The sequence below is a fragment of the Dermacentor variabilis genome, chromosome 6 (assembly GCF_050947875.1).
Source record: "Dermacentor variabilis isolate Ectoservices chromosome 6, ASM5094787v1, whole genome shotgun sequence".
NCBI classification, from domain to species: domain Eukaryota; kingdom Metazoa; phylum Arthropoda; class Arachnida; order Ixodida; family Ixodidae; genus Dermacentor; species Dermacentor variabilis.
This window is the reverse complement of record NC_134573.1, coordinates 65,605,897-65,615,523: the sequence shown is the minus strand read 5'-3', so window position 1 is coordinate 65,615,523 and position 9,627 is coordinate 65,605,897. Positions and strand designations below refer to the sequence as shown.

General features: G+C 45.8%; 1 long non-coding RNA gene across 1 annotated transcript; it reads right to left on the bottom strand.

The window, feature by feature from the left end:
• Positions 1 to 231: 231 nt before the first annotated feature.
• Positions 232 to 9,108, bottom strand: LOC142584826 (uncharacterized). Its single transcript, XR_012828942.1, has 2 exons — positions 8,811 to 9,108; positions 232 to 675 (listed from the first exon to the last, which is right to left on the bottom strand). It is a non-coding gene; the product is annotated as an uncharacterized LOC142584826 (long non-coding RNA).
• Between the last annotated feature and the right edge of the window lie 519 nt (positions 9,109 to 9,627).

The window sequence follows — 9,627 nt, the reverse complement described above, 5'->3', positions numbered from 1 at the left end:
GTTATTAGACACAATAGGCCGAGCTGGGATTTCTGCTGTAAATATTTCTTCGACCGAAACTTTATGTATTTTAGGAAGAAGATAAAAGCAGCCCGCTTTTTTGTTCGGTCAGAAGAAGTTTGTAATTCACATTTTCTCGAAGACTTGTTCGAGGGTTGGAGCGCGTTAGTGAACATCAGCGGAGAAGAGTTGAATCAGTACATTTCCTCGCATTGTAACTCTTACTGGAGCTTTCTTCAAGCAAAGAAATAATGAAGAGCAGGTTTTATTTGTTTTTGTTTTTTTCATTTGCCGTGTTTCAGAACGGTCAGCTGAGAACCAGAGTGTCCCTTCGACGTGACTTCTTCAAGATCGTGGCTCTGGAATCATGAGGCATCGGGAAGAATCTGGGAAATGCAGCTGCTGTCGTTTAATACAGCGCCGTGTCCGCATGACGTCATTGTCGGCGAGACTAGGCATTGCATTCACTTTGGGTAACGCACTTCCGGTCTGACAAGCGACGATACAGGCCTTTCTTACACACGCAGCCCATTAGACAGCCATGAAAGCAAATATTACCGCGCTTTTCCACGTTGCATGTGTCCTCGCCGCACGGATTACCGGGAGGATTCACGCATCCTTTACGTTCACCCTGCTTACATTTTGGCCATAATGACGGAATACGTAACTTCGACCCTGAAAAAGAAAGAAAAGTGTAAATAAGAAAGCGCTCTGAATAATTGATGGCAACGTTTTGAAACTGGATAGTCGGCTGACCCAATAACTATACTAGTTCCTCTGGACGAAAGCTTCATTGCAGTTGCGCAAAATTCATCCCCGTCCGGGGATCAAACCGGGCGCCACCTCCTTCGCAAGTACTCTAACTGGGTGGTTACTTTACCAGCTGAGCCAGTTCTATCTGCGCTCTTCTATATATTTATCGAATAAATAATGAACCGAACTAACCACGTAATATGGCAGCGTATTGGTGTAACTCGGCGCACAGACATGCCGACTCAAAAGTGTCGCGTAGCTTACTTACCGAGTGCGATAGTTTTCCCAAGGAAGCAAGTCATTACACAACCAATCGAAACAGCTTACCCTTCTATAAAAGTAATGTTTCGCGCTTCCGTGCAACGGAAAATTAATGCCGTGTCAAATATAGACGATGCTGCAATTTGTCAATATATTCGCGAAAATCACGACCATCTGTTACTCTGCTTCGTATGGGTCACAACCAAGATATGGCCCACGAAAGGGTATTATTCATGGTTCCTCTGTAATTCGAGAGCTCACGCAAAGTCTCCATTGCACAGATTGTCATCGGTGAAAATCCGAAGTTTTAGGTTCAGATGACGCAAGCGTACGAAACACAAAGTATATATGTTTGCCGTCGTACATTTCTGGGCGTCCTGAGAACCATCGACGATGTCATGCTGAACACAGAGCTACAGACGTACTGCTCGGTCAATATGCTTGGCTTGGAGGCCATCACTTTTAAACATTGGCTGCTTATGGTTCCCCCTGCTAAGGAATGATCGAGACAGCACTTCCTGCCACCGAGGATCATCTCAACACCGTAACTCACACTCTTCCTTATCAGCCATCAAAACTTCAACCAGTCCTAAGCGCTGGCTGTGTTCCTTCAAGGCACACTAAAGAGAAACACTGAAACGTGTGTAGACTAATAAGGCATTCTTTCAAAGCTCTATTTCCGTAATTTCCACCGCGTCGGAGATTTATTAGAGTAAAAAATTATCAATGCCGTAGTTTTAAATTCGCAAGTATTTCAATGCCAAGACAACGAGGAAACCCGTCTGTACGTCACATATGACGATTTCTTTCAGGATATGGCCCGCAGCAGCGAATCAGTTGACCCCTTCGTGCTGCCTCTCACTTGAACACGAACTAAGCGGTGCGAACACAGCGCACACGAAGCTATCAGCGCGCTGCGCAGAGTGTCCCAATTGCAGATCGCTTTCAAGATAGGTCCCGCGCGGCCGCGCCATACTCAGCCGTCACCAGAGAACAGTTGATCACGGTTGATAATGGTTCGCACCGGGATGAGGCAGCCTCATCGATCACGTCTACTCACGAGGTCCACCAAAGTGGCACTGCTCAGTTAAGTCACATGCTACAGCTAGCATCAGCCAGTGCTCATCTCCCACGAGGCAGTGGCATCATCCAAACGCACCATTATGACATGAATCAACATTGCTACTACTCTACTCTTCATCTTCTCATGCTGCTCTTAGTTAACATTTCGGTGTTCGAACACCGCTTTCTCCGTTTCCCGATTTGTTCGTGTTGTTTCACGCAACTATACCAAACACAGCAGCATACGACGACGAAATAGCAGGTGATTAGTAGCAAATGCTCACGCAGAATTTATATATCTCCCACAGGAGATTCTGCGAGTATTTATTTCTTAATTCCGCGCCGAACCCCCAAAACCAGTACGTAACTGTGAGCAACTCTTCGTGATTGGGGGAGCTGAGGCACCGCAATAGTTCATGAAGCTTCCTGTGTTCGGTCCGTAACTATTCTATATTACAATTTAGTCCATCTTTACCGACAAAAAATTAACTAGGCCAGCGCCGACGCCATCAAAATCCATGGCATCACGGCGAGCTAGTGCGCGAACTTCAACGCGGCGTCGCCACCGTTCTTTCATTGTTGTGTCTTGTCTGGCTCCCCAAGCCCTTATTCAAGGTACAAGTGGCCTACGTGGTATTGCAAAAGGTTGATTTAAAAACACAGATCAAATTATAATAAATTTGAAAGCATAATAGAGTGTTTTAGTTGAGCGTGTTCACGCTCCGCTGAGAAGCTGCCTGAGCGGAGCGTACTGCGCAGTGCTTTGGCTAGCGTTGGCGTCAGAAAGGATTGGATTGGATGCAGAAAGCAAGCGCACGTGATGTTCGCCAAGACGGCGCTTTGTATTCCATTAGGTAAAATGGATCGGTAACGCATTACAAGCGCCTGTCTAGATACTTCATGGAGAAATAAGTTATATGTACACATATACACGTTTTACTGTATAAAACTGATCAATAGGTGTTTTTATTTTCTGTCATTACGCTGAATTCGGCCAGAGGGCGCTGCAACTACGAAAGGTCCGCTCCGCTACGCTAAACGCATAACTAAAACGTGAAAATCGCCCGCCGCTCCGCTTTGGCTCAACGGGGCCACTCGGAGCGGAGCGTACCGTAAAGACGCTCAACTAAAACACTCTTATATGCCCCATTACGCGAAAATCCGTCGTAGTCGGCGTGACTGAAAAATGGTGCCGAAAATGGCCGATGGCGCAAACAGTACTTAACCCTGCTGCCATTTCTCCGATAAAGAAAATGATATTAAGGTGATAAGAAGAGGAAAAATCAATTATTCCCCTGCTTATCTACAGGGCTTTGATATCGATGCCTCAACATTATTATTCCACACTTGTGAGGGGCGAGCATTTCCGGGCCTTTCTTATTTAATCAAGAAATATATTTATCCAATGATCTTCGACACTATCGCCAAATACAACTGAACGCCACTAAGGGCTCCTTCCAGTTATAAGAGAGTGTTAGTTGAGCGTTTACGTTACGCTCCCCTCAGACCGGCGTATCATACCAATTTGCACGCAGCGACTCAGCAGAACGCTACCAGGAACACTGATGCGCTAATGCGCACAACGCACATAGCGGTAGCGGAACGTGGAACGCTCACCACGTTCCGCTAGGAACCCGATTTATCGGAGCGTCATGGTGCATCTAGTTGCTTTCTCAGTCATTTGACAGCCAAGCTGGCGTCAAATGACGTCACTGGCGTCTCTGGGAGACGCGCTTGTTAGATAAGCGAAATCAATGCTCTCTATGCAGAAAACGGTGCGCGTGAAATGTGTACTCTGCAAAAGCTGTAGGGCACAAGATTGCCGTATTATACACAGCTATGCATTGTGCCATTAATTTGTTAGTAGGACTTAACACAATCCTTCGAGGCAATATAACAGTTCCTCGTAATCCGTAAAGTTACATATAAAATTTGGCCCCTTATGACGCTGTGTATTGCCGATACAGTTTCAAGAACAGCGATATCAGTTTCGGTAACGAGTTATGGATTTGTAAACATGGTGCTTCAAGTTTCTATTAAAATAATCCGGAACTCTCGTAAAGTGTTTAGGGCCCGAAAGCAAATTATAGAATCACTAGAATTGAACTCTCTATATCACATGCAACAAATTTCATTCAAATCGGTACAATGATTGCCTACTAAAATAATTTCTGCGTTTTACATGTAACTTAGTAATTAAAACGGAGCTGCCACAATTAGTACATGACCGGGGTAGTTGGAGAAGTATGGGAGAGGCCTTTGCCCTGCAGTGGGCGTAACTAGGCTGATGATGATGATGATGATGATGATGTTCCCGAGCTAAAGCTTCCTCTTAATATATACTCGCGCATGGGTCGCATCGTTCACCTTCTAAAGATAGACGTTGCATCAACACAGTGTTCTCCCTCGAGCACTGTTATGCACAACCAAGCGATTCCACCTTTTGAAGAATTGGTGAGTTTCGCCCGAAAGCTGCAGCATTGACAGCGATAGCAAGACTTAGCGTTGACATTGAACTCCTCGGACTGAGTTCTAACCGCGGTGTAAGAATATTATGATAGGTGCGCGGACGGCAGCTCCTCGGCGTGTTGGGGGCGCGTCGACAACTTGCGTGCGCTTCTGCCATCCTCCGGGTGATGTTCCGGGGCTACCAGCCCGTTCTAAAGGGTGAAGCCTCATCGACATCACATCATCGTTCACGTTCGTCGCACGCAGTTGCGAGCACTTCTATGCTTTGCGCTGGTACACGTGTGTCCCTTTTGCGCGGTTCCTTGCGGTGCGAATTGTTTTGTGAACCTGTTCACCCATTTGTTCCTCACCGTCACGACAGAAACAAGCGCGAGCAACGCGAACAGACAATAGTACCAAATGAGCGGTTCCGCGGGTCCGCATAATACCAGTTACCCGCGCTCACGTCACTGAAGGGGCCGCTCTCATTGGTCTCCGCCTATCGCGGCTTGCGTCTTCCATCTCGCGCACCGCGTTCGCTCTTTCATCTGTCGCTGTGTTCGTTCGCTTATGGATGGACGGATGTTATGAGGATGGATGGATGACATAGTGTCTCCCTTGGAACGGGGCGGTCGTTTATACTGTCTCGTCCTACCAAGGTTAAACAAGAAAAAAGAAAAAAAAAACACCATGAACTCCCACCACCATAATTTTCTGATCCCCTGTTGCTAGTGTGCTTTTTTACGTCTCCGTTTTTTGTCGTTTCCATACTTTTCGTCCACCAATCCTCTAATCGCCTCTTCCTCATGCCTATTGCGGACATGTTTACTTTTCCACTGCTCCCGCTGAACCCAAGGGCATGCTCCCTAGTTTCCCTAGCTTTACCGCAACAAGCACATGCTTCTTGTTCCTTCTTATATCTCGCTCTATAGGTTCGTGTTCTAAGGCATCCCGATCTCGCTTCGAAAAGTAGTGAGCTTCCCTTTCACTTATCATAAATTGTTTCTTTGCTGATTTCGTTTTTTCCTCTTAAGTAGTTACTCATGGCAGGTTTCGTTTCCATTGCCGCCACCCATGAGATTATCTCAGCCACTCTGACTTGCCGCTTGACGTTCTTTGTTGCTGTTTTGCCCACCCTACAGGCCGCATACTTGCTGGTAAGCTTCCTAGTTCTTTTCCTCCACTGTGAATCAATGTCTTCCTGTACAGATACCTCAACACTCTCCCAGCCAATTTACTTTCTTCCATGTTCCTCAGTCGTTCTTCATTCTCAATTTTACTGCGAGTTTCCCTCACTTTAAAACCAGTTCAGCTATATCACCCTGCACACCTTCATGTGCAGTCTTCCCGAGAGCGCATAAAGCGAGGCGTCCCAATGACTTTCACTTCCCATCGAGTCTTGATTGTACCCCTGATTCAAAGTAAACCACCGCATTTCCAAAATCAAGTTTTGGAACCATTACACCTTTTCACATACCTGGGAGCACCTCTTAACTAGTGTATCCCCATAGCGCTCTGAGCTTCATTATGGCTGCATTTCACTTCCCTTTCACTATTATTCTTTTTCCTGTGTTTCCATATACCTTTTGCCTTCGTTTCTCCATATACCAAGGTGTTTATATTCGGTTACCTGAGGTATTTCCTGGCCCTGTATCGCCACTGTCTGTTCACTCTTTTCATCGAATACCATAACACCTGATTTTCCAACACTAAATTTGAAACCTAAATTTTCGCCTTCCTGTCCACAGATATAAGCCAGGCGTTGCAAATCCCTTTGCTCATTAGCTAGCCACCACATATTACGCACCATCTTAAGGCAACTGTCTAAAGCGTACGCAAGCCCCGTATGCTGGAACGGGTGCCGTTCCCACCCCTCTCATAATGTTCTTACACCATGGTTCTAATCACACGCGGTTAAGCAGTGACTACAGTGACAGTGCCCGTCACTTTAACATCTGCACTGCAGTGATGGGGCCCGGCTGCATTGAAGCTTCCCTCTGTTATATGCTCCATTTGGTTATACAAAAGCGGGCATTAAGAATCATAACGCACTTGAGAAATGATACATCCAGCCGTCCACTGCTCAATCAACTAAACATATTTCCATTAAATCTTATGCGTGAGCATAAAACAGCTACCTACGTAAACAGTGTTGCGAAACTTAATCATCCTTTCGCTGTGACCATATTTTTTTCATCATCAAACGAGAAGTACTGCCGCTGGAAATTTCAACCTGCCTCCTGTACATAATGTATATCGCAAAAGACTACTTGAACGTGTTGAAGTTACGACATGGAACAACATACCCACCAAAATAAAGAACACGAAATTTCGGCAAAGCACTACTTATTACCTATAAACCATTGATTCTATGCCTGTATTCTTGCTTGGCGTTCTGTTGTTTGCGGTTTGAAAACTTATGTAACTGGTGATAATTCCTATGCATGCCGTAAAAAAAATTCTTTTTTTTTTGTTTTTAACGTGCTAATGTGTTGCATTAATACCCTGTGTTGATCCCCGTATGCTTGTACCGAATGTCTATTGTATTTCGTATATCCGGACCAATCCTTTAGCCTGCGGCTGTTGGGTCCAACAGTCTTTTGCGTATGCACTGTAACACCTATGATCATAATAATAAAGAAAGAGGGAAGGAAAGCTCACTAGAATGGAAAGGGAAGGGTAAAAATCACATTACAAAACAAAGGCATGGCATATGTTCACGCTTGTGTCGCACATCACAATGAATATCGTACTGGATTAAGAAAAATAAGCAGCCGTCAATTGCTCGCTTAGAAGACCGATAAACATAGAGTGCGATGCAACTTGAGAAATAATTGCATTGAAGCTTCCAAGACTTTAGAAGAAAATAAAAAGAAAACGCTCGCGACAGCAGATCACAAGTCGCCGTCGGCATCGAAGCCTAGCTATAACGAAATTATTTTTGAACAACTCTGGTAGTGTCCATGTAACAATTGTTGCTTGCGTACTGTCAAATGCTCATATACTGCGGCATAAAGCTCACGGTACGGTCCGAAAATGTGTTCGCAGCGAAAGCTAAACATTGCGCGCGGAAATGCATGCAGACGCGCAGTCGGTCACCTCGAACCCGTGCGATCGCTGCATTGAAGCTTCATTCTGCTTTGCTCCATTTGGTTACACAGACAGCTCACTATGAGAACATATGTCACACAGTTTTCTCTCAGCGACTGCATCCTTTTCACGCAAGAAACCGGTTCGGGGGAATCGATTGCGGCGACCACACGCAATGTCCCAGCTTACTGTACGTAGTAGGAAAAGAGATAGCGTCTGTAAACCATTCTCTGCTTTCTATTTGTCCAAGATTATTATTTGAATGCTATAATACTTGTGTCATTTCACGTTAAAGAACCCCAGGTGGTCGAAATTTCAGGAGTCCTCCACTACGGCGTGCCTCATAATCAGAAAGTGGTTTTGGCACGTAAAAGCCCATAATTTATTACCTGTGTCATTTCGAGAATATATGTCCAGAGTATATATTTGCGAAAATGTCCAGGAGGGCTTCCACGTAGTATCTTTATTTCGCGCCGAAAGCCAAACCTATGCGGAGCGCGTCGCATTATCCCTCAGACTACGCAAGTGAGGCACTTCCTACCGATGGCAACTCCGTAAGTCCTCGCCCCCATAGTTGTATGAAACTCTACGCCCGCCCTCAACGCCGACAACGTTATAATGACTGCCCCGTCGCTACAGTGTTCTTGTTAAAGTGACGGGCCCCATCACTGTAGCGATGATGTTAAAGTACGGCGCCCCGCCACTGTAGTCACTACCAAAATTATACAATGTTAGCTTCGCGTTCACCCTCCGTTCCGCTCACACACACCAGCTCAGCGGGTTCGTAAGTGTGCTTATAATGTGCACGTCCTCAACGCTCATGCCAGAAGCGGAAGAACGGACTCGTGGCTCCGCCACCGAGCAGTTGAGGCGGGGCGTTCCCAGTTGCCTCCACTTTGCTTCGTCATTTTTTGCAGCCTCCGCGTCTCTGGGGGCACTCTAACACTCTGCCCATGCGCCGTCGATGGCGCGAACGCTCAACGGTGGCGCCGACAGCGTAAATGCGCCTACAGTGTGTACATAATTGCAGTCACAATAACAGACGAATCTACCCCCTCCCCCGCTTGAACGTCGAATCTTCGCTGATCGGAGCCCTCAATTGGGGGCCTCTTATCATCGCGCATGTGATATCCATAAAGTAACCTACTCTCAGCACATTTCCATGCTCACTTCGTATTGGTACCTTTTCCACATACCTTCTGCACCAACAGTGCTCAGGGCGACGAAAACCGCGAAGAGAATCCACGTAGAATAGAGTGAACATGACTTGGAGGCCATTGATTGCTCTCTCTGTCAAAGCTGTGGTGGTCAAAGGTGCGGGGGTCAAATCTGCCCGAGTGCTGACGAAGGCTTGATATACAAAGCGTGCGGCACCGATGCAGCTTGGCTTCAGGCATACTACACCGTTCACAGCTTGCGATTCTTGCTGTCCTTGCTGTTGTTCTCACTAGCATTGTTGTCTCATCTCTAACGGTGTTATTCAGTAAAAGGGGAGTCTCGTTTAGCTGTCCATTGTGATGATACTAACATAGGTAAGTCGTATAGATCGATGCTATATTGTCAGACGCCAACGTGACGAAAGCTTTTGTTGTCTCATTGCAGCAGAATTTCAAGAGCCTCTGTTTTGTTGCTCTGACATTGAGCGAGAAAAGAGGCATTGTGTTTGCAAAGCGTAGGTACCGTTTGATGTTTGAGGCCTCCCGGATTCTGTATATATATATATATATATATATATATATATATATATATATATATATATATATATATATATATATATATATATAATCATGGGGTTTTACGTTCCAAAACCACTTTCTGATACTTTCTCATTAGGAGGCAAGCCGTAGTGGGGGACTCCTAAAATTTCGACCACCTGGGGATATTTAATTCGCACCTAAATCTAAGTACACGGGTGTTTTCGCATTTCACCTCCATCGAAATGCGGCCGCCATGGCCGGGATTCGATCCCGCGACTTCGTGCTCAGCAGCCTAACACCATAGCTACTGAGCAAC